Raw genomic sequence first — 20,702 nt, forward strand, 5'->3', positions numbered from 1 at the left:
TCAGCAATCAGATTCGAATTTGGAAGTATTTTCTCGGTTAATTTTTTTCTAGTTTATCTCATTTGGAATTTAAAGCACCATAATTTTTCCATATCTCTAAACACATTCTAAAGTGTCTACGAAGAACTAAAAAAATACACAATTCAGCAAAGCCACTTACGAGACATGCCATAACTAAATAACCCTTTTTAAGTCACAAATTAAAATGTTTAACAAAATCTATGTTTACTAAATTTAAATTGATAAATGTTAACTAAATTTTAATAATAGTTCTGTTAATTTCCAAAAGTTCTGTAGGATGCAGCAATTATTTCATATATTTACATAAGGATACATATATACAAATGCCCCCAACATATAAACACATATTTTTTCCCTTGAATAGAGCACGCACTTAACCTGTAAAGCTATACAAAACTCAATTGTTAACCAGACTGACCAAGTATAGAACCATACAATAAATTTTCCCAACGGAAGTTTTGGTAAGAAATAAACATTTAATAGTGCACTACCCTGTATATGGCTGATTAAGAAAAGTTCATTTCCTTCTACAAGTAATTTATGAAAAAAAGATTTTCAAAATACCACATTGTTATATTGTAAAGCATCAAATCAAAAGGCCTAAAAACTTAAAATTTACACTCTACCCTTAATCATGTCTCTCAATAGGTAGGTAGGTAGATAGATATAAAAACTACAGAGCGTTCTCTTTAAATGACATAATTATAAGGTTTAGAAATTAAAACTACATACCAAATTTTCTTCTCCATTGTTTTTCCACTGATTTAACTAGCACTTTAGCATTTAGTACATATGAAAGGGAGAGACAACATTCATCGTGACCGGGAGAACACACCGCGTTCAACAAATATTTTACAAACAGATAAGGAGGGAAAAGTAGGTCAATATCCTGTGGCTAGGCAGAAGCAGCGTCAGCTTCCATCCAGAACTGAATTATATGATTAACCAGGCACAGCCTACTGCTCTGACCTATGCACCTAGGATGCATAGGCGCTGGGAGAAGAAAGAATTAGAGACACATCAACTGCTCCCCAGTCATTAGCAAGCTAGTTGGGGAAAAAAATTCTTAAGAGCAATATAACTAATAAAACAAGTGCTCACCTAGGGCAGATGATTCACCACAAAAAGAAGAAGATAGAGCCTACCATTTATGTTTAGAGGTGAACTATTATCATGGTCTAGGAGGATTAGAGAAGGATGGCTGAAGAGGTGAAACTTGACCTTGAGGGTCCTTTTTGAGGATGAGTAGGATGTGATTAAGCGGAAAAGAACTTGAAAGCAAGAGGTACAAGACATATTCAGAAAATGGTGTCTAGACAGAATGGCAGCAGAAGACAGCTGGTGTCGTGCCCTGCTGGGCCATGAAGCTGGAAGGAAAGGTAAGCTGAGGCAAGTCTGAGAGTGCGGGCTGAGGGGGTGGGAATGGGTGGGAGAGGAGAGGGAAGCATCACACAGCCTGCCTCATCTGTCTACACTTCTGTCATTACTGACATCAGTGCATCCGGAAGGCAACAAGTGTGATCCACAGTCACTGGTGATGGTCTGATGGAAAATAAAGTTGAGGACAGCCATTATAGATGATTGGGAGTCATCAATTTTTGAGCTGGCACAGGGACAACAAAAATTTTAAGGAGATTTATTTGATCAGGCAATAGTCTGAATTAGTTGGGAGAGTGACTAGAAGCAGGAAGTAGGAGTGCTCTGTGCAGTTGTTCAGTTTGTGCACTGCATAAAAATGGGCCAGCCAAGAGGGAATATGGGGACTGACATCAAGTCAAGCTCCTGAGGGACTGGATTTGCCCTAAAGGACACCTTTTCCTACTTGCATAAATGCACTGTACAAGCTAGCAGTAGGGAATTCAGTTGGGGCACAGATCTAGAAGTTCAGGAATAAGAACGAGGGTAGAACTAATAGAAATGAAATGAGGATAAGTGCAAGAGAACTAACAGACAAATATATCATAAAAGGTAGGAAACTAATTTGATGGAGGGCGCAAGAGAGAGAGGAGGATTTAAGACTCATGTAGAGGCTCTCTCATCCAAATGCCTAATGATTGACAGTTTGGTTGTTTTTTTTTTAAAGGTCAGTTAACGTTGGAAGTCATAAGTAAACGATACATACCTAAACCTATTATTTTAAATAAATCCTATAAAAATATATATTTTCCAATCTTTTTCTGTAGCTCTGAGGCCTTCTGAGTGTATGTCCACTGACTGTAGTACCCAGTGGTCTCTTGTAAAAAACATCCTCATGGCCTCATCCTCCAAGTCTAATTTCTTTAAAGAAGAGTGAGGCTGTAAAGACACCTGGGACGCAGTGCAGGGTGGACTGCACTACTCCTGACAAATGTTCGATAATCCCTCTGTGGGAAGACCATCTATCCCTGAACTGCTGAATTCAGGCGTATGGCCATAAAGGTTTCACGTCCGCCCTTCCCTCTGCCACTGGGATCAGCAATGTTCCAGAGGGCACAGCTCCATCAGACTATGCGCTGGAGTGAGGGCCAGGGCAACATGGGGCAGACCCCGACCTGACCTACAATGGCCACCCAGCGTGAGTGTGCATTACCATTTGAGTCACTAAGATCCCCAGGTTCTACATAACCACAAATTAATCTACTATCCTGAATGACTAACAATATTAGTGGGAATACTTTTATTTTATGATCCTCCAAATCCTTTAGTTATTTCAGTTACTCCTAAATCATTTGTAGAAACTTATTAGGTGGTTTACAAACAAACATTCACATGAATATTCATAGAAACAATTCTTTTTGCACGTATATTTTAAATCACTATATTAAATATAATAATAAGTACAATTGGCATAAACAGGCTTGGGAATAAACACAGTTGAGTCCACATAAGCATAGACTGGTAGGAACAAAAACTCAAGAGCACACTACAGGGTAGCCCTCTGACTCTGGGCATTTACTGTATCATGGACATCAGTTGATATATTTGACAAAGGAAAAGAACACCTACTAATCCAGCAAATCTGGAGGTCCCTAAGAGCTCACAGAGTTTTCTAAAGCCATGAGCCTCTAGACAATTTAAAGAATGAATAGTACTATCGTATTACCAGGTTAAAAATCTGGTTGCTTTCTCAAAACCATATCCAACTACCATATTTATTCTGTCCCAAATGTATAGTCAGAAGTGCCTAAGTCATTTAAGCAAGCACAAAAATAACACTTCAAACCCACAACCAGACACAGAGTCAAGAGTACAAGGTCACATCTCATTCCAATAACCTGCCTCTTAAAGATAGAAAGAATAAACACATAAGTTACTATTAAAAACTAAATTTGAGTTTCATACTTTAAAATTATGTACTTCTTTTAAAACTGTTGACAGAGATAAATGTTCCTCTCCAGGTTGCCCAGCAAAATCTGGGTGCTATTTTAGGTGGCCAAACAGTAAATCTATCCGTAATTTATACACTTTTAGAAATCTGATAGTCAGCCTTTTCAATAAAAATATGAACTTTTACGTAGAAATCATACTGATATATTTCAATAGACTATGGAGAGAAACACCATGTAAACACATGTACACCAGAAACCCCAGTGCAACCAACCACAGTTTAAATAACATATACCCACAATTTAACCCCAACTCCCTCATCAACACCATTCATGTAAAGCCTCCCTCCTCAGCATCAAATAGGATAATCATAACTTCTATACAGTTTTAATTCCAAAAAATAAAAAGCCACATCTGAAGGAAAAAAAGGCAGTAATACCATACCTACCCAAATAATTCTGCCCCCAGGCACTACTGGGATAGCTACCCACTCAGTCTTATTTTAACCAAGATAGGCTCTTGGGAAAAAAGGAATCCAAGACCAAACTCAAGGGGATAAAACAACAACAACAATATTAATTTGTAAAATATGAGATAAACTCAAATATAAATTTTGACTGAACCTTGACCTAAATCAATGTTCCCACTGTTTTGTTGTGTTTTTCTTTTAAACTGTGAAATAAGCAGCCACGAGGACAAGATTACAAAATGGTTTAGTCTTATCATCAAATAAAATTTAGTACAGGGTTAACCTGACACAACTTTTTATACCTGAGAGAATTAATACTTTGCTACCTGAAACTGAGTTATAGTTGAGAAGGAGATGAAGACAAATAAATCAACTTGATTCTAGCAGGAGAGGAAAGCCAAGGCCCAAACCCTACGGAACCTGGACACCAAGGGACCAGGGGGAGATGAGACCAGAGCATGGGTCACCAAAGCCAAGTACGATGAGAAGCAGCAGAGGGTCAACAGTGTGTGTGTGTGTGTTCGGGGGGAGGAACGGAGGAAGGAGAAAGGAGAAGTGTGTCATCAGGCCTAGAATCCATCTGTTAGGAGCTGAACTGTGTCACCCCCTCCCCAAATTCATATGTTGAAGTCCTAACCCCCAGTACCTCAGAATGGGGCTGTACTTGGAGACAGGGCCTTTAAAGAGGTGATTAAGTTAAAATGAGGCCATAAGGGTGAGCCCTAATTCAACATGACTGGTGTCCTTATAAAAAGAGAAGACAGGGACACAGCCAACACAGACTGAGGGATGTGCATACGAGGCCCGGTGAGAAGGTGGCCATCTGCAAGCCAAGGAGAGAGGCCTCAAAGAAACCAAACCTGCTGACACCTTGATCTTGGACTTCCAGCGTCCAGAATGATGAGAAAATGTATTTCTGTTGCTTACGATACCCAGTTGTGGCATTTTGTCACGGCAGCCCACGCAGACTAATATACTGTCCTATAAGCCCTGGTAAGACTGGCTACTTCTCTCTTCCTCTACCGCTAAGCTTTTGACACAGCCTACCTTTTGACAGTTGCCACCCTTCCTAGGCACCCACAGCTCACTCGGCATGTGCCACTGAAACATCTTCAAGTAGAACGTCACCACCTGTTTGCTGCCCGCGAACTCCTTCCTTAAAACTCTCTCCTACTGTAAAGCAATTATACTCCGATAAAGATGTTTAAAAAAAAAAAAAAAGTAGGCAGAAGACCTAAACAGACACTTCACCAAAGAAGATATATAGATAGCAAATAAGAAACAAAACAATAAAAACTCTCTCCTGCCCTGGCTTCCCTCTGGCCACGTCTCCCTGGCTCTTCACTTCCCACCCCACCACTCCTTATTCTCCTTAGTGGCTTCTCCTTCCTCCACTTGTCACAAAATAATGTCTCCCAGACTTCTATCACCCACCTTCCCTGCTTCTCCCTCCGCCCTCCAAGTGATCCTCACAACATCCACAGCTTCGACCACACCAAGATGCTGGTAGTCCCTCCATCCAGACCTCAGGCCCTGGCTTGTCCCTGAGCCCCAGCGTCTGCTGAACCTCCCTCTCTGCCTGGAGGCCCCACATCCCAAATGGAACCCACCCCCTTCAGCCTGTCTGTGACGACCATACCCAACATCACACAGACCAGAAACTTGGGAGTCATCCCAGACCACCACTTCCCCTGCCCCCTCCAATCCAGTCACTACATCCAGCCCACTGCTTAAAGAGGGGTACATCACAACAGTCACCACAATCATTGACCCAGTCAGCTCATTCTCAACAGCTACTGTCAGAAAATAACCCAAAATAGAGAAAAGGTTATATGCACAAATACGTTCATCACGGTATTATTATTTACAGCAGCAAAGTGGTGGAAGCAACCCAAATGCCCAATAAAAAAGAGGTGTTTCAGGAAATTACGGTACTCAGTGGAATAACACAACTATAAAATGTATCTCGAAACTCACAGCAGCACAGAAAATACATGAACTCTATGATTACAATCATTCCAAAATATACACATAGAAAACTTGGAAAGGAATACTCAGAAATGACCATAGTTGACATTTTAAGAGTTAGTTAACTCAAGAAGAGTCTTTTTTAGTTCCACTTTCCAAACTTCCTGTAATGTTTCTTCTTAAGATGATTTTTTAGTACAAAATATCCAAAAGGGAGTGTTAGTAATCTTGGACTTTCTGAGTTGCCTGGTTTCAGGATAAATGGGAATCTTACTACAGGATCCCCTTCAGCTGCCACGCTACCTTCATGTTACATCTGTTACAACATCCAAAACTAACTCCCACAAAATAACGTTCCCCCCTAAATCCTATTATACTTGTAGCCCTCAGTGTGAGATCCTAAAAATTAATTCTTTCAAGAAGTCCAACTGGACACATAAACAGCTGCAAAACTGCAGAAGTGGGCTCCCAGCATCTGCCATGGTCATTAACTGTTCTCGTAAGAAAAGATCACCACACGCGAGCTGCTGCCAAGAGGGCAAGTGCAAAGCTGGAAGCGGAATCACAGAAGGTGAAGCCCCCGCTGCACCCAGGGTCTGACAGGCTCGCTGGCTGCCAGGTAAGGAAGGGGCACTTTCCCATCCAAGGAGAGAACTTGTCAACTCTTCCATCCCAGAGTCCATGAGATACAAAACAGGTCACCCCAAAGGATGTATAACGGCACATGTCTCCTGTAGCAGTTTACCTATACTTTTCTGTTTCTTTTTTCAATTGCAACAAACAGCAAGTATTAAGGTTGGGCTGACAGTTTTACCATTATTTCTCAACACCTGTGGCACGCACGTGTCAGCTAAACCCAACAGATTTCTCTTCCTCCATGTATTGGGGTATATGAAGTGAAACAGACAAGATGCAAGATCACGTCTGTACCTAGTGGGCTTGTGATAATACAGACCTTTTACAACTGCTGCCTTACTCAATAGTGGTATACATGCTGCTTCTAATTTAAAGTACTCTGCTGATGAATCCTTTTGAATTGTGATTCCTAAATCCAGATTTTACCCCAACTAAACTAGACTTCCTTACAGCAGAGAAAGAATGTGCATAAATATTTATGTTCAAATTAGGCATTTGTGGTTGGAGATGAAGAACACTACAAACTATGGAATAAGGTATAGGAAGGTATCCCTTAATTTAAATCCCCTCTACTAGATTTTACATTCAACTGTGAAATCTCACTGAAATTAGCAATATTTCTCAAGTAAATAGCTATTCTGTTGAGTAGCAACATGCTGTCATACTTTCTTTGAAATCCATGTCGGTATAATTTTGAGATACTTACAGAAAGCCACTGCTTAAAAATAAATTCCTGTAGATAAAACAAACTTAGCAGGAAAGCCCATTTCTCCACTCACAATTATTCAAGAAGAGGCACATGAAAGGAAAACTGGAAAGCTCACTGAACTTTTTAAAAGGTAACTGAAATCAATGGGCTTTTAAGGAAATGTGTCAAATTTGGCAAAGTTCTCTTTCTAAAAAATGTATTTTGGTAATTTTCCAGAATTCGGTTCTTTCAGTTTGGAAAACTTTAAAAATTCGGAGACATAACTAAATGGTAGCCACACAGATGACCCTCAGCAAAATAAGAGAAAAAATTCAACTTCAGTATCCCCTTAATCTCCCCTTCCTTTCAGTCTCCCAAGTCCCCCAAGATTCTTGGTGCTTTTAGGAAATCACAGACTCCCCCAGACTTTAGTGAGTTAGTAAGTTAATTCATGAATTCCAGGTATGAGTAAACAAAAGGCAACTTAATGTAGGTTTTTGAGGGTGAAAAGTTACATTTATTTTTACGATTAAAAATAAGAAATAAAATTTAGTCTTTACTTGGAATTGTAGCAATGTGTGCATCATTTCCATGTGACAAGCAAGTAAAGGAGAAAGATGGGACATTGAAAGGAGTGGTTTTCAAGGGGAGGGGAGTAAAAGCAGACCAAAGAGAGGAACAGATGGCCAGAGGCACTCTCAGGGAGCAGAGCAAGAGACAACAAAGGGAAAATAATGACAGAAAAAGTAACATTCAAAGAAAGAAGAGTTTCACAAGGATCCACATCCCCATCTTCTAACTTCCTGGGATGCTTCTGCTGAAGACTTTTAAATACTGTTGCGTTCCTGCAACTATAAGCATAAATGGGAAACTACTCCACCTGCGAATACAATCAGAGCAGGCAGACCCCAGGCGTGCCACCCTCTTCGGCTCCACTTTAGTGAACCGCTGAGGCAACCGCAGCCTGAGCTTTTTCATAAGATTTTTTGGTATTGTTATTAGTTCAGAGCTAACATAACCAGATTACAGAAAATGCAGAAAATAAAGAGGGTTGTAAAAGTAAGTCATCCCTATCTACTACACTAACACAATCACTGTTAACATTTTGGTTTCTTTGCCATCTTTCTTCCTATATATTTTTCAGAGGAGAAACTAGAGCCCCGTATCAAATCACACATTATATACACTGCTTGGAATCAAACAGATCTGAATATCTGGTGGGGGAAGAGGAGGAAGAACTCCAGGAATCCATTTTCAGAAAAGACTGAGTAGCAACTCACATTTATACTGTGCGCTTGCTCTGTGCCTGACGTTGTTTATTCTATGGACATATGTGTGTTTACTCATTTAATCCTTATTACAATCCAAGGAAGAAGGCTCTACTATTACCCAAATACCGCAGGTGAGAAAACAGAGGCAGAGACAGATTAAGCTATGTGGCCAAGGACATGGGCTGCTAAACAGTCAGGTTTCAAACCCAATACTTTCCCCAGAGCGCAGCCCAGCACCATTGCACCACACTGCTTCCCACTGAGCGAGGACTCACTGCCACGTAAGAGAACCAGGCTCTGATGCGCTTGCCCCAGGTGCAAAGCCTCGATGACCGATGCGCGATGCTCGGTGATTCTAGGTGGAATGAAGTGTGTGTAACTCAGACCAGACCCCTCCTCCCTCCCCACCCTTTTCACATCAGAGCCCTCAGTGTGTCTCTAGAGAAGGTGCCAGAAGGAAAGGGGAGAGAGAGGGCTGAGACACTGAAAAGGCCAAAGGTGGCCCCCCCTGCTCAAGAGCCCTCCCAGGAGGAGAGAGAGGGCTTCTCCAGACCTCAGAGCAAGACCCAGTCCAATAGTACAGAACCCAGGACGTTGGTGTGCCCAGCAGCCACCAGTACTCAGGGCAATGGCAGCTCTCAAGGGGTAGAGGGAGGGTTGGGGGATGGGCAGTAGCCCCACTCAAGCCCCGTCACAGAGGCAGCGCACTCTTTACTTGGGCAGTTTCATTTGAGGAGGAAGGGGAACATACTGGCCAAAAATAAACATTTTCATGTCATCATACTTAAACACTACTAAATACCACTATTATGATGATTTACTAAGAAGTACCACTTTTTAAGTCCTTAATTACTAAAATTTCCATCAATCTATCATTAAGAGCAGAACTGCACCCCAGGGCTTCTGGGCCCGTTCTTCACTGCCTGGAAAGCTCTACCATCCTTCTCTTCCCGCAGCAGTACCAACTCACCCTTCAGGCAGCTGCATGAATGCCTGTTTCCTCAGACAGGCTCTCCCTCTACCCCCAATCCAAAGTCTCCCCTCCCCATCTTTCTTATTCTCACAGCATCCTGTCCTTTCCCTTCATAACAAATATCACAATTCATAAATATGGCATAAATATCTATGTTCACTTCCGCAATGTCTCTCTCCCCTCACATTCCATGAAGACAGAAACACAATTGCTCTGCTCACCATTAAAGACTCAGTGCCTAGTACGGTGCCTGGCACACTAGGCACCCCAACATTTGATGAATGAATACATGAATGCATTAAAGAAACAAAAAACACCTCCACCTCCCCTTACTTCTAAAAGTATCATATATAATTTTTAAATTACGGTGAGTTATGACATTTCCATTACAGGTTTGTTATTTTACACTCTATTAGAAACGCCACGCGACTCCAGGCTCCTATAGCAAACACAGGTTGAAATGTGATCAATCAAGAACCCATCGGGGCTTCCCTGGCAGCGCAGTGGTTGAGAGTCTGCCTGCCGATGCAGGGGACACTGATTCGTGCCCCGGTCCGGGAAGATCCCACATGCTGCGGAGCGGCTGGGCCCGTGAGCCATGGCCGCTGAGCCTGTGCATCCGGAGCCTGTGCTCCGCAACGGGAGAGGCCACAACAGTGAGAGGCCCGCATACCACAAAAAAAAAAAAAAAAAATAGAACCCATCAATAAACAAATACAAAATCAATCCCCATTCCTGTATACCAGCAACACCAATCAGAAATGTGTTAAACAATTCCGCTCACAATGACCATAAAAACCATAAAGCACCATGGCACAAGTCTAACAGAAGACGTGAAAGAGTTTTTACACATAAAATTATAAAATTTCATTGAAGGACATAAAAGACCTAAATCAATAGAGAAGTATATCAGGTTGCAGACCGGAAGCCATGAGACCATAAAGATCTCAATTCTCTCTAAATTTTTATATAAACTGAATGTAATTCCAATAACACAAAATTTTTGAAAAATAAACAAGTCACATGCTTGGAGAATATATGTGCAAGTTAACCTGTGTGGAGGGAGCGAGAAGAATGTGATGTGCGTTTGACTCATCAACTGACACAAATATGGAAAACGGCATTTTGTGTGAAATCCAGTAATTTAACTATTATGGGTATGCAATGTTACTTCCAATGTTTTGACTCTTTCAAATATTTTCTCCATTTTAAGTTGTGAAACAGTAAATGCTACAAGTTCAGGAAAGCTGGGTTGTGAGAGATGCGTAGGGGTAATAGGTAGAGAGGGCCTTCCAGGGCGAAGGAAAGATCCAGGAAAAAAATAAGGTAAAAAAGCAGAAGACATGTTTCAGAGAGAACCAAGTATGGCTCACAGAGAACACATATTCCCATAGAAAGCCAGACAGTGAAGGATCTACAAACGGTACAATGAAGTGACTACAGCAGTATTATCTACACAATGATCCTGCCAAAAAGTGGGACACCGGTCACATAAGTTGGGACGTGTGCATACCCTATCTCCCTCTTGGAGATCCACAGTGCACGGTCACAAATAAAAGTCCGCCTTCTGTAAAGAAGAAACTTATTTTTTTAAGTTTATTTAAAGAAACTTGTTTAAAATGTTGTTTAACCAACACCTACTTGCCCAAGGAACGCTTTTTTACAGTAACGTGTACAAACTTTTCATGGAACAACCCACTTTGGGAAATGCTGTATTCTAGTAAACCAGCCTTTTAAAGGTCTGAACCAGAATAGAGGTTTAAGGATTTGAAAATAAAAGGCAACAATCAACCGAACACTGTAACTGATTAGATGGATGTAAGAGTCACAGAAAATAGAGAAGTCGGTGAGGCTTCTGGAATCCGAAGTCAAGATGATGATAAGAATGCTATTAGCACAGTTACATCAAAGACAGTCAACTATTAGGTAATGGGCACTAAGCGTGGATTTTGATGGGTTTGGAGAGACAGTGAGATATTCCCCGAGAAAGAAAACTGAGCAAGAAGTTAAAAGCCTTGGAGTCCAGTGACAGAGCTGACCCTGGTTAACCTTTTGAGCCTGAGCAGTTCTCAGATACAAGTAGTTATGGTGGTGGCCTAAAGGCCCTTTCAACTTCATCACGCTACCATTCCAAAAATTAAACATTTGAAGTCAAAATACAATACAGTCAAGTTCTACCTTTAAAGGAGGTGTGAAATGTTTAAATATAGGATACAAATAAACAATTCAAGAATCTGAATATATGAGTTTAAATATATATGGATGAGAGGTTTTTAAGAGATTATGCCATTATAGATGTTGAAGAGAGAGCCCCAAAACCTACTAAAGCTATAAAGTCTAACTCCAGCCCCCTCCTCCAATGTCACAGAATACTTAGTACTCTGCTTCTGCAGAAAGCAGATTCCTGAATCTGACCCAATGTGGCAGTTCATATAGTTTTATGAATACCTCTCAACAGCCTGAAGAGTTCAAGCAAGTGAGAACTCTTTGCGAGACAGCTCACCACATCAGGGGTAAATCAAAACTGTAGTCTACTTATTACAACTGTAAGCAGACTGCATGAGGAATGCAAAAAAAAACGAGCCATGCAAATTGGCCTAGGCCCAATGTTTATAAAAATTAAACTTTTCCTAAAAGCATTTAGGCAGGGACTCTAAAATGAATAAAATAGTGATGATCCCTTTGAAGCCCTTTCAAAGGAAAGAACGAGCAGCTAGGACCTGGGCCTATTTGCAACCTGAACGTTGCAAATAGCGCTTCAGAGTCTAATCATATAGAATTTAAAAGGAAGCAGCACTGAGGGAGGAGAGAGAAGGTGCACAGTGGCAAAAGTAAGTGGGGCCAGCAGGAGGTTTTCAATCAAGGTTTTTGGTTTTTTTTTAATTTTGGGGTTGAAGTGTGCAGAAAATGCTTTCACAAAACCAGTGAAAATGAGCAGGCAAATAATATGCACACACACAATAATGAAACCAGTAACGAATAACCTGGTCCGTTCCACTGTCCTTTCAATGCAATTTTCTAAAGTCTCTTCAAGGATGTTGAATTCTTTTTTTTTTTTACGAGTTTAAAAACTTGTACAATTTTGAATTGTATTTTCATTTCAACACAGCAAAATGAAGCCATCTGTGTAACTTCAAAGCATCTTGAGTCCACGCAGGATTGATCAGAAAGTCCCTGGAAAGCAGAGACCTGGTCTCCTCCTGCCTCTCCAAGCTATCTAGGAAAGCCAGGCACCTGGTATTTTTAGAAGCTCAGCATTGGTTTATCTGATAAGCAAAGGAAGGATGTCAATTTTCACTTATCTCCAGACCTCAATTTCAAAAACTGCCTATCTTGGACGAGTATAAATTCTATACCAATTCTTATCTTCCTTGCCTTGTCCAAAGTCTTATCCCCTAAGTTCCAGCTCTGCAATGGTGCTCCCACCAATTCATCCACATGCCTCAGACCCTGAGCTCTGACTGGATGACCAGCAGCATACTGTGCTTGAAAAGCCTGGAGACCAGAGATCAGACAAACCCCCTGAAAATCCCCAGAAGGCCAGCAGATTCCCACAGAGAAGGCAGTGACCAGGAGAGGGTGAGAAAGACAACCAGGCAGGGCTGGCTCCTTGGTCTCCCGCCGGCAGGTTGAATCTTGTTTCACCACATCCCCCTCACTTGGGGGAGGAGAATAATGCAGGGTTGCCAAGCACAAGACCCAGAAAAAAAAAGAGCAACTCAGGAGCATTTGAACCAGATCCTCAGCCCTGGTCCAACCAAGGACACACGCAGGAACCCTGACTCCAGGGGACAATGGAAGAGAGAGACTGTCAGGGTGGGCTCACTCTCTAACTCTGTAACACTCACTCCTTAAAGTGGCCCAGAGCTTCCAAGAACACTGTCCCACGAGGCAGCACGTTGTTCTGTAAAGCACACAGTCTTGGGCTTGATCTCTACTAGCCCTGGGCACGTTACCCAACTCTCCCAACTACAGACATCTCCTACTGAAGGAGAGCAATGAGGCTTAAATGAAACAAGCTATGGAGAGAACCCAGGACGCAGCATGACACAGCGCAGCACCCACTACTTAATGACAGCAGCGTGAATGTCATGTAACAAAATATAATTCTTTGGGGACTTGGCATTTCTTGTCCACTATGCAAATATGCCTGAAGTCTATGAACAGCCTTAGTGCGGTTGAATCAACAGCCATGCTGAACCAGGATAAGGAAGGTTGGGACGCTGGCAGGTGGGGAGGAAAGAAAGCAGGAGGACACCAAGGATTTGCTGTACACCAGGGCGGACCATGTAATTCAACACCTTCTCCCATGGAGTGGTACTTTATACACCCTCAGGGTCCAAAAAAGGATCCTCTCCTCTCTCCTCGGGCAACGAATTCACCAGAAAGAGGCTTCCTAACATCCCAACCAATCCTTCAGAGGCAGGTGTTCAGAGACCCGACCCCTTTAGCACCATCAAAGGTTGGGGGAAATAAAACCAAGGACAAAGAAGGAACAGGCATTGTTTGGGTTCCTCCCACTCTCACGCTTTTGTCTCAGTAGCATGTGTTGGCGTGGCCTTGGTCACCACGGCTGTCACAGTCATCTCACCAACATCCACTCTCTGGGCACACTGCACTGCCCTGCTACATCCTTTGATACACAATGGATTTCCTTTGCTGCTTTTTAATGCCTAGCCTTGCATCAACTGTGTGCTTAATACAATACAAATTGATGAAGACACTGGCAACTGAAAAGAAACCTACGACAGGTTAGAAGAGCATCCTTCATCCTTCTCAGCTGGTAAGTTGGAAAGTGCTCCCTGTTAGAACTCAGCAGACCACGTGTGTGCATCCCCTCTAAATATCCAATGGATGAGAATCTAATGGCCTCAGGAGACAGAAGTTACTGCACCTACACTACAGTCTCTGAAGACCCCAAATGATGTCTTGGCTTGAAATAATTAAAAAGTAACAGTAGAACTTTCAGTCTTCATAGTCTTATCTTAGGAACAAAAAAAACCAATATTGACTTTTCCATTTGCCCGGGAGCATTCTGAGAAATCCATAAATAATCGATGATGACGCCAAGTGTTCGAATCCACTCTGCTCCTGCACTCGGCGGTCACCCCTGGGTCAAGGTCAGGAGACTCCTGCCTGGCACCATACTCCATTCCACCCCAAGGACGGATACCACTTCCATTCCACTTTCACGTGGATGCCTAAGCTTGTTCACTTCCCCTGTGGGGAAAAGATGAGCACAGAAATCCTGTGGAATGTGTGTTCCCACAGAGCTCAGAAATGTGATGATGTCAGAGGATATTGTAAAGAAAGACCCTTGACACTTCCCTAAGGAAGAATGTCTTCTGTAAAAGGCGACTGCCAGGACAAAAAGCATGTGCTGGGAAAATCTACGGCCTGCTGCTGTGTATGACTCCAATTCTGATGTCCCACTTCCTCTTTATAATCACATTCCTTCCCTCCTTATTCCTCTTCTAAAAAGACACTCTGGCATTGGGTCTCAGTAAAGAAGCAAAGTGCAGTGTTCTAATAAAGGCTGGGAGATAAAAAGGGCTAAAATAGATTTCAATAAATATCAAATGACTATAAGTCTACTCCATTCCACCACTTTTAAATGTCCCCTCACCCCAAAAACACACTTATTTTTAAACATTGGCAGCCTACCTCTTTAAAGTTTCATTCACTTAAAGTTTATTCACACAGGCCATCAAACAGCAAAGCTTTTGAACAATAATACAGTTTGAAAAGTTGCGATGTCACTAATCTAGCCTTCCAAACCTATCTCACAGTGGTTTTTGAAAAAATCAATTACGATAATATATGCAAAAGTGATTTGCAATCTGCAAAGGGCTAATCACATAATCAAACTGCTGTCATTCCTAGTATTAAAAGATATCATACCATACAGTGTGGACCTTGGAATCAGAGATTGGAATTCAAATCTCACCTCTACCCCTTACTAGTTACCTACACAACTAGGCAAGTTACCAAACTCCCTGGGCCTCAGTTTCAACTGTAAAATGGAGATAATACCCACTTTACCAAGTTGTTGTGAGGGTTAATAAAATAATGTGTGTAAAATCCTTTTCACACAGTAAATACTAAATGACAGTTTTAACTACTGTTAGGCTGTTTCATTAAAATCCAAAGGTCCAGCTATTGAAAATAGCAGAAGGGAGGGGGACAAGAGAAGAATCTCACCCAAAGGAAGGACAAATGTTAAAAACCTTTAACATCCTACATTCTGAGGATTCCCCTCTTGGCCCACTCCTACACCCCACTCCTTCCCCACTGTTGTCTGTTGTCGGAAGCTCCTCGTTGCTTTGCATAACTGCGAAGCAACCAGGGAGAGTCAGTCTTTACCTCCAGGCTTGACAAAGTGATGATTCATCCCATCCCGTGAAGAGGGTGCAGTTTGCAGCCAGCCTCATCACACATGGGGAATCCATCGGACGGCCTGCAGCCAGAGACCAACTATTTAAGAGGCTTCCCCATCCATGTCTTTGGTAGCAGTAATCTTATGCTTTGCATTTTGTTTATGTATATTGCAATGAGTACTCGGGAGGAATCCAATTGTGCTATATTTTACAAAACAATTCACAACATAAACGAAAAGTCCAAAATGGCAAGACAACGATAACGAAGGAAGTCTCCCTCTGTTCGCTGCCCATGACACAATGTTTTGCCAGGCAGTGTGTTAGTTATAATGACAAACAGCTTGACGGTTGGACAACATCCCACCTCAACTGCACATCATAATGGCTCTGGAGGACAAATCCCACTGTTTTCCAGCCTGGCCTGAAAATCTGACCACATCCTCCAAGAAAAAGACAAACCCTCACGGTAGCTGGTACAGCTCTTTTCCATTACCGCTTAGTGGGCAGGAAACATTTTTTTCCCCCAGGAGTAAGCTCTTCATTCCCCTTCTAAGATTAAGAGACTTTCAAACTTGGTTGTCTTAAAATGAATAGCCAATGCGGTGGTTCACCGGTGGGCCCTCAGACTTGTCGAAGAAGCAGCTCTAGGTCATTTCCCAGCCCTGCCTCAGCCAGACTACTACAGCTAAATGTCTCCTCAACTATCACCACAGTAATTCTAACCTTCAGCCCAGCTTTGGGATCCTTCCACCAGTGTCCCATAGGCACAAACCATGAATGCCTGGAAATGTCAGCCTCCTCCCAAAACGGTTTTGCTTGGAATACTCCATTCAAAAAACACTCATCATTCAATCCACCCTGGCTCCCTCCCGAGGTCAACCAATCCTCCTGGGCTTCTTGATTCCAATCTAGGAAAGGGTCACTTAACATATGCCCAACACATTACATTCAATTCTACCTCCCCCTAAAAATAATTCCCATTCACCATAGTGGCAACTGTTCCCTTTCCTAGTCCAGATGACCCACATTAGGGGAGTGAAAGCACAGAAGTCACGACTCCTCAACTGAAAACCCAAAGGGTGGTGTGTATGATGTGTTTTCTGGGAAAGACTGTAAAGGGTTTTTCAATTCAGTGTTACCTAATCTGATTCATTTATTTAGCAATGTCTAATTTTCTAGTGGTTTCCCCCCCAAACATTCCTGGAAAATTGTTTTACTCTATTACAACGGAGAAAATTATTCTATGTCAAAATCAATGCTATAAAATCTGCTTCCTACCCATTCAAGCCAATATCTACTAGCTACAAACACGGATCCACAGGCACATACATACACACAAATACCCTGATTTATAGCCCAAAAAAAAGTCTTCTTCCACTGTAATTAAGAAGATTTGATTTCAGCAAACTAACACTGAGAGCGCCTAGAAGTCAGGGAAGTACACAACTTGTTGAAGCAATAAACGCTCGGCCGCAGCCTGAACAAAGCATTACAAACAAGCTCCAGAAACCCACACAGCAAGCCCTTGGACAAAATGCTGTGTGTTTGTAATCAACTCTCCAGTGCACTCACATCACCCACTCCCCAACCCTCTGCCCCGGCCCAGCAAGAACCCTCCAGGACTCCCGTTCCTAATCTGGTTTCCATTCCAGCCCCGCCCCCTCCCCTTCCCTCTCTAGGACCGTGAATCAATCCCATCCCGGGCAGGAAACGTGACCCAAGGTAGCCCCCTCCGCTGCGGCGGAACAAAGGAGCATAGCTCAGCTGCACGCGCAGGATGCCCCGTCGGGTCCTGGGCCCCTTCTCCCCCGCCGCTGGGGCACGCCGCACCTGAACCCCACTCCCCAGGACGCCCCATTGTTCTCCCTCCGCTTTCCTTCCCGGAGGAGGCCACCCCGTGTCCTTCCATAGAACCAGGGGGCCAGGAAACAGCTGTGGGCCAGAGAGATGGAGGGGTGTGGGTGAACACCAGGAAGACCTGAATTCCACTTTGCCCACAGGTACGAAGGGGATGGGGCAAAGTAAGAATAACTTAGTTTAGCGCCGTCTACTCTCCCACCCGCCCCCGAAGCAACTGCGGAGTCGCGACCACCCTGCCCGACCTCCAGCGTGCGCGGTTCTCGCCGCAGCGCCGCCTGGCCCCGAGGAGAGACCGCAGACGCCGCTGACCCGTGTCCCGCGAGCTGCGGCGGGGCCACGGGGACCCCGGGCACAAAGGACCGAGCGGGCAGGGCAGGGGAGAGAAGGAAAGCGCTCGCACTACCTCGCCGGACGCCACTCCGCCTCCTTGTCGTCCTCCCTCTCCGGCGCGCTCCGGGACGCTGGCCCTCCGCGAGGCTGCGGGGCTCCCGCGCAGTTGCTCGCCAGACGCTGCTGGCGGACGCTGCCGGCGGACGCTGCCCAGCGGCTGCCTGCCCCTCGCGCCCGCGCTCCCACACCACCGCGACGCGCGGCGCCCGGGTCTCCAGTGCGCGCCCGGCTGCAGAGTGCGCTGCCGTTGCCAAGTGCTGCGCTGCGGCTGGAGGCGCCCGGCCACTCCCCTCTACCCCGAGGGCGGAGGGGCCGGCCGAGGGGCGGGGGCGGCGACCTCGCAGCTTGGGATTCGCCCCTCTGAGCGCCGGCAGGACCGGGAGCCGCCGCCTCCCAGCCGACTCACCTCCAGCCGCCCGGTGCCGGCGGCACAGCGCCCCCCGGTGAGCGCGGGTGCAGCCTCCGCGCCCGGGGCCAGCCTGGATGGGGCAAGGAGTGGAAAAGAGGAGGAAGGAGAGGCGTCCCTCCCAGCCCCACGGAAGGCACAGCCCTTCTACCTTTCTCACTCCCGGATTTATTAACATCAAACGACAAATACAATAACTGGAGAGGCAAGCCAGGGGGAGCGGGCCGGGGCGGAGAGGGTGAGGAAGGGGGCCGCGGGGAATCTGGAACCCAACCTGTGGGCAGATGTCAGCAGAGAGTGGGAGTGTTCTCAATTGTTCCTTCTCCCTTAGACCAAAAAAAGTTTGGATACCCAGGAATATCGGAAAATATTAATTTGACCGAAAGGGAAAAGAGTGTACTGAGTGGCAAAGTGTGCTTTTATTTACAAGATTTTTTAATATCTATTAACTCACTTAATTTCACATGATGCTAAGTAGACACTGGCCAATTCTCTGTTACAGAAATTAAAAGATAATTGAAAAAGAAATTTCAACTATATGTATATATTTATATGAAAATATATAAATGAATATTGCGTATTAACTGGCACTGGGTGATGATCAATGATAGGGTGTTAATCTGCATATTATTTATGCGTGCTGGAGGAAGCCAGAGAATCAGGCCCTCCAGCTTCTCACTCCAGCTGGCTTCTTGCCTCTTTGTACAGTAGAATTTAGAGCAAGCCACTTGACCCTTGTCCTGGTTTCCTCATCCCGGAGGAGGGAAGAGTGCTCATCCAACCTTACTCACTGGGTGAGGTGAGGATTACTTGGCTAAGGTGTTAAAAGAAATGTAGGCGCAGTAATTATTACTCATGGTTCTAACTACTTCGTCCAATAATGAAATAAATTGCCATAAATGGAGCCAGGTTTAAATGGACTGACCTGGAAACTGTCGCTAAAATGAGGTGAACCAAGAATTCAGACCATATATAGTAATTATTTTCCTACCGGCATAAGAACCACAGGCACTGGTATTTGTCAAATGCTACCAGTAGAGTTTGAAAAGGTAACAATTCCCCAGACTGTATCTGCTTTGGACCTACACCATCACTGATGGCACTGTTAGCATCACTTCTGATCCACATAAGACATAGTGATGTGCTAAGCTTTAAACGTATTGAGTATCAGGTACCATTCTTTTCCTGTTTAATCTTCGCAAAAACCTGGGAGGAAAGTTACTCTCTGTGTCCTTGTTTTACAAACCAGAAAAGCCAAGAACAGAGAGTTCTTCCAGCTAATAAGTGGCTATACTAGTGTGAAGACATGTCCACAAATTCTTTTTTTTTTTTTTTTTTTTTTTGCGGTACACCGACCTCTCACTGTTGTGGCCTCTCCCGTTGCGGAGCACAGGCTCCAGACGCGCAGGCTCAGCGGCCATGGCTCACGGGCCCAGCCGCTCCGCGGCATGTGGGATCTTCCCGGACCGGGGCACAAACCCGCGTCCCCTGCATCGGCAGGCGGACTCTCAACCACTGCGCCACCAAGGAAGTTCCACAAATTCTTTTACACTCCTCCCATTAAGGAATGGAGTCTAATTGTCTTCCTCTTGCATATAGGCTAGACTTAGAGATGTGATCCTAACGAATAGAATACAGCAGAAATGATGTAGGTAACTTCTGATTCTAGGTTGTAAAAGGAGCTACAGCTTTCACCTGACCTTCTCCTGGGCCAATCACCCTTGGAACTCAGCAGCCATGCTATGAGGAAGCTCTAGCCATGTGGTAGGTCATGTATAGGTGGTGTTTCTGCTGCTGATGCCAGCTGAGGACCCAGCCTACAGCCAGATGAACCGCCAGGCATGTGAGTTAGTAAGCCTTTGAGATGACTCCAGCCCCAGTCACTGACTGAGAGATCTAACTGAGCCTAGTCAGTGCCCAGAAACAGAAGGTAGCAATGATACGAGATGGGCTTCAGGGTGGTCGTTGTATAGCAGTAGGCACCTGGAACAGTGGCAGAGCTGGGATTTGAACCCAAGCCTTCTGACTCCACAGTCTCCGCCACAATCCAGTACACTGCCTCAGACCTTGATAACCTAGCCTAATGAACACCCTGAAGGTCCCTGTCTTCGCAACAGGCAACATATGGACCTGCTACCTGATGACACTTGTAGCCTCCCTTCTCCATTTTGCCAATCTGACTTTAGATTCCAAAGTGACTGCTTATAGCAGTTTGGCAGTAAGGGAGCCTCTGACCTCTACTGTCCAGTCCAGCTTTTCAAAAATCACAGAAATTCAAACGGCAGCTTCACAAGTACAAAATGTAAACAGATGATTTGAAAGAGTGGGGGAAATTCT

At 44.1% G+C, this 20,702-nt stretch overlaps 1 protein-coding gene across 4 annotated transcripts in view; it reads right to left on the reverse strand.

The window, feature by feature from the left end:
* Positions 1-18,211, reverse strand: part of MYO1B (myosin IB) — a 189,631-nt gene extending 171,420 nt beyond the window's left edge. For 2 of the 4 annotated variants that reach the window (XM_060016389.1, XM_060016393.1), the window contains exon 1: positions 17,973-18,211. The gene's annotated coding sequence lies outside the window, so the exon portion shown is untranslated. Of the gene's footprint in view, positions 1-753; positions 853-17,972 lie in introns of those variants that run through there. The other 2 variants (XM_060016392.1, XM_060016391.1) reach the window with 2 other exon arrangements.
* Positions 18,212-20,702: the final 2,491 nt, after the last annotated feature.

This window comes from Delphinus delphis, chromosome 7 (genome assembly GCF_949987515.2).
Source record: "Delphinus delphis chromosome 7, mDelDel1.2, whole genome shotgun sequence".
In the NCBI taxonomy this organism is placed as follows: Eukaryota; Metazoa; Chordata; class Mammalia; order Artiodactyla; family Delphinidae; genus Delphinus; species Delphinus delphis.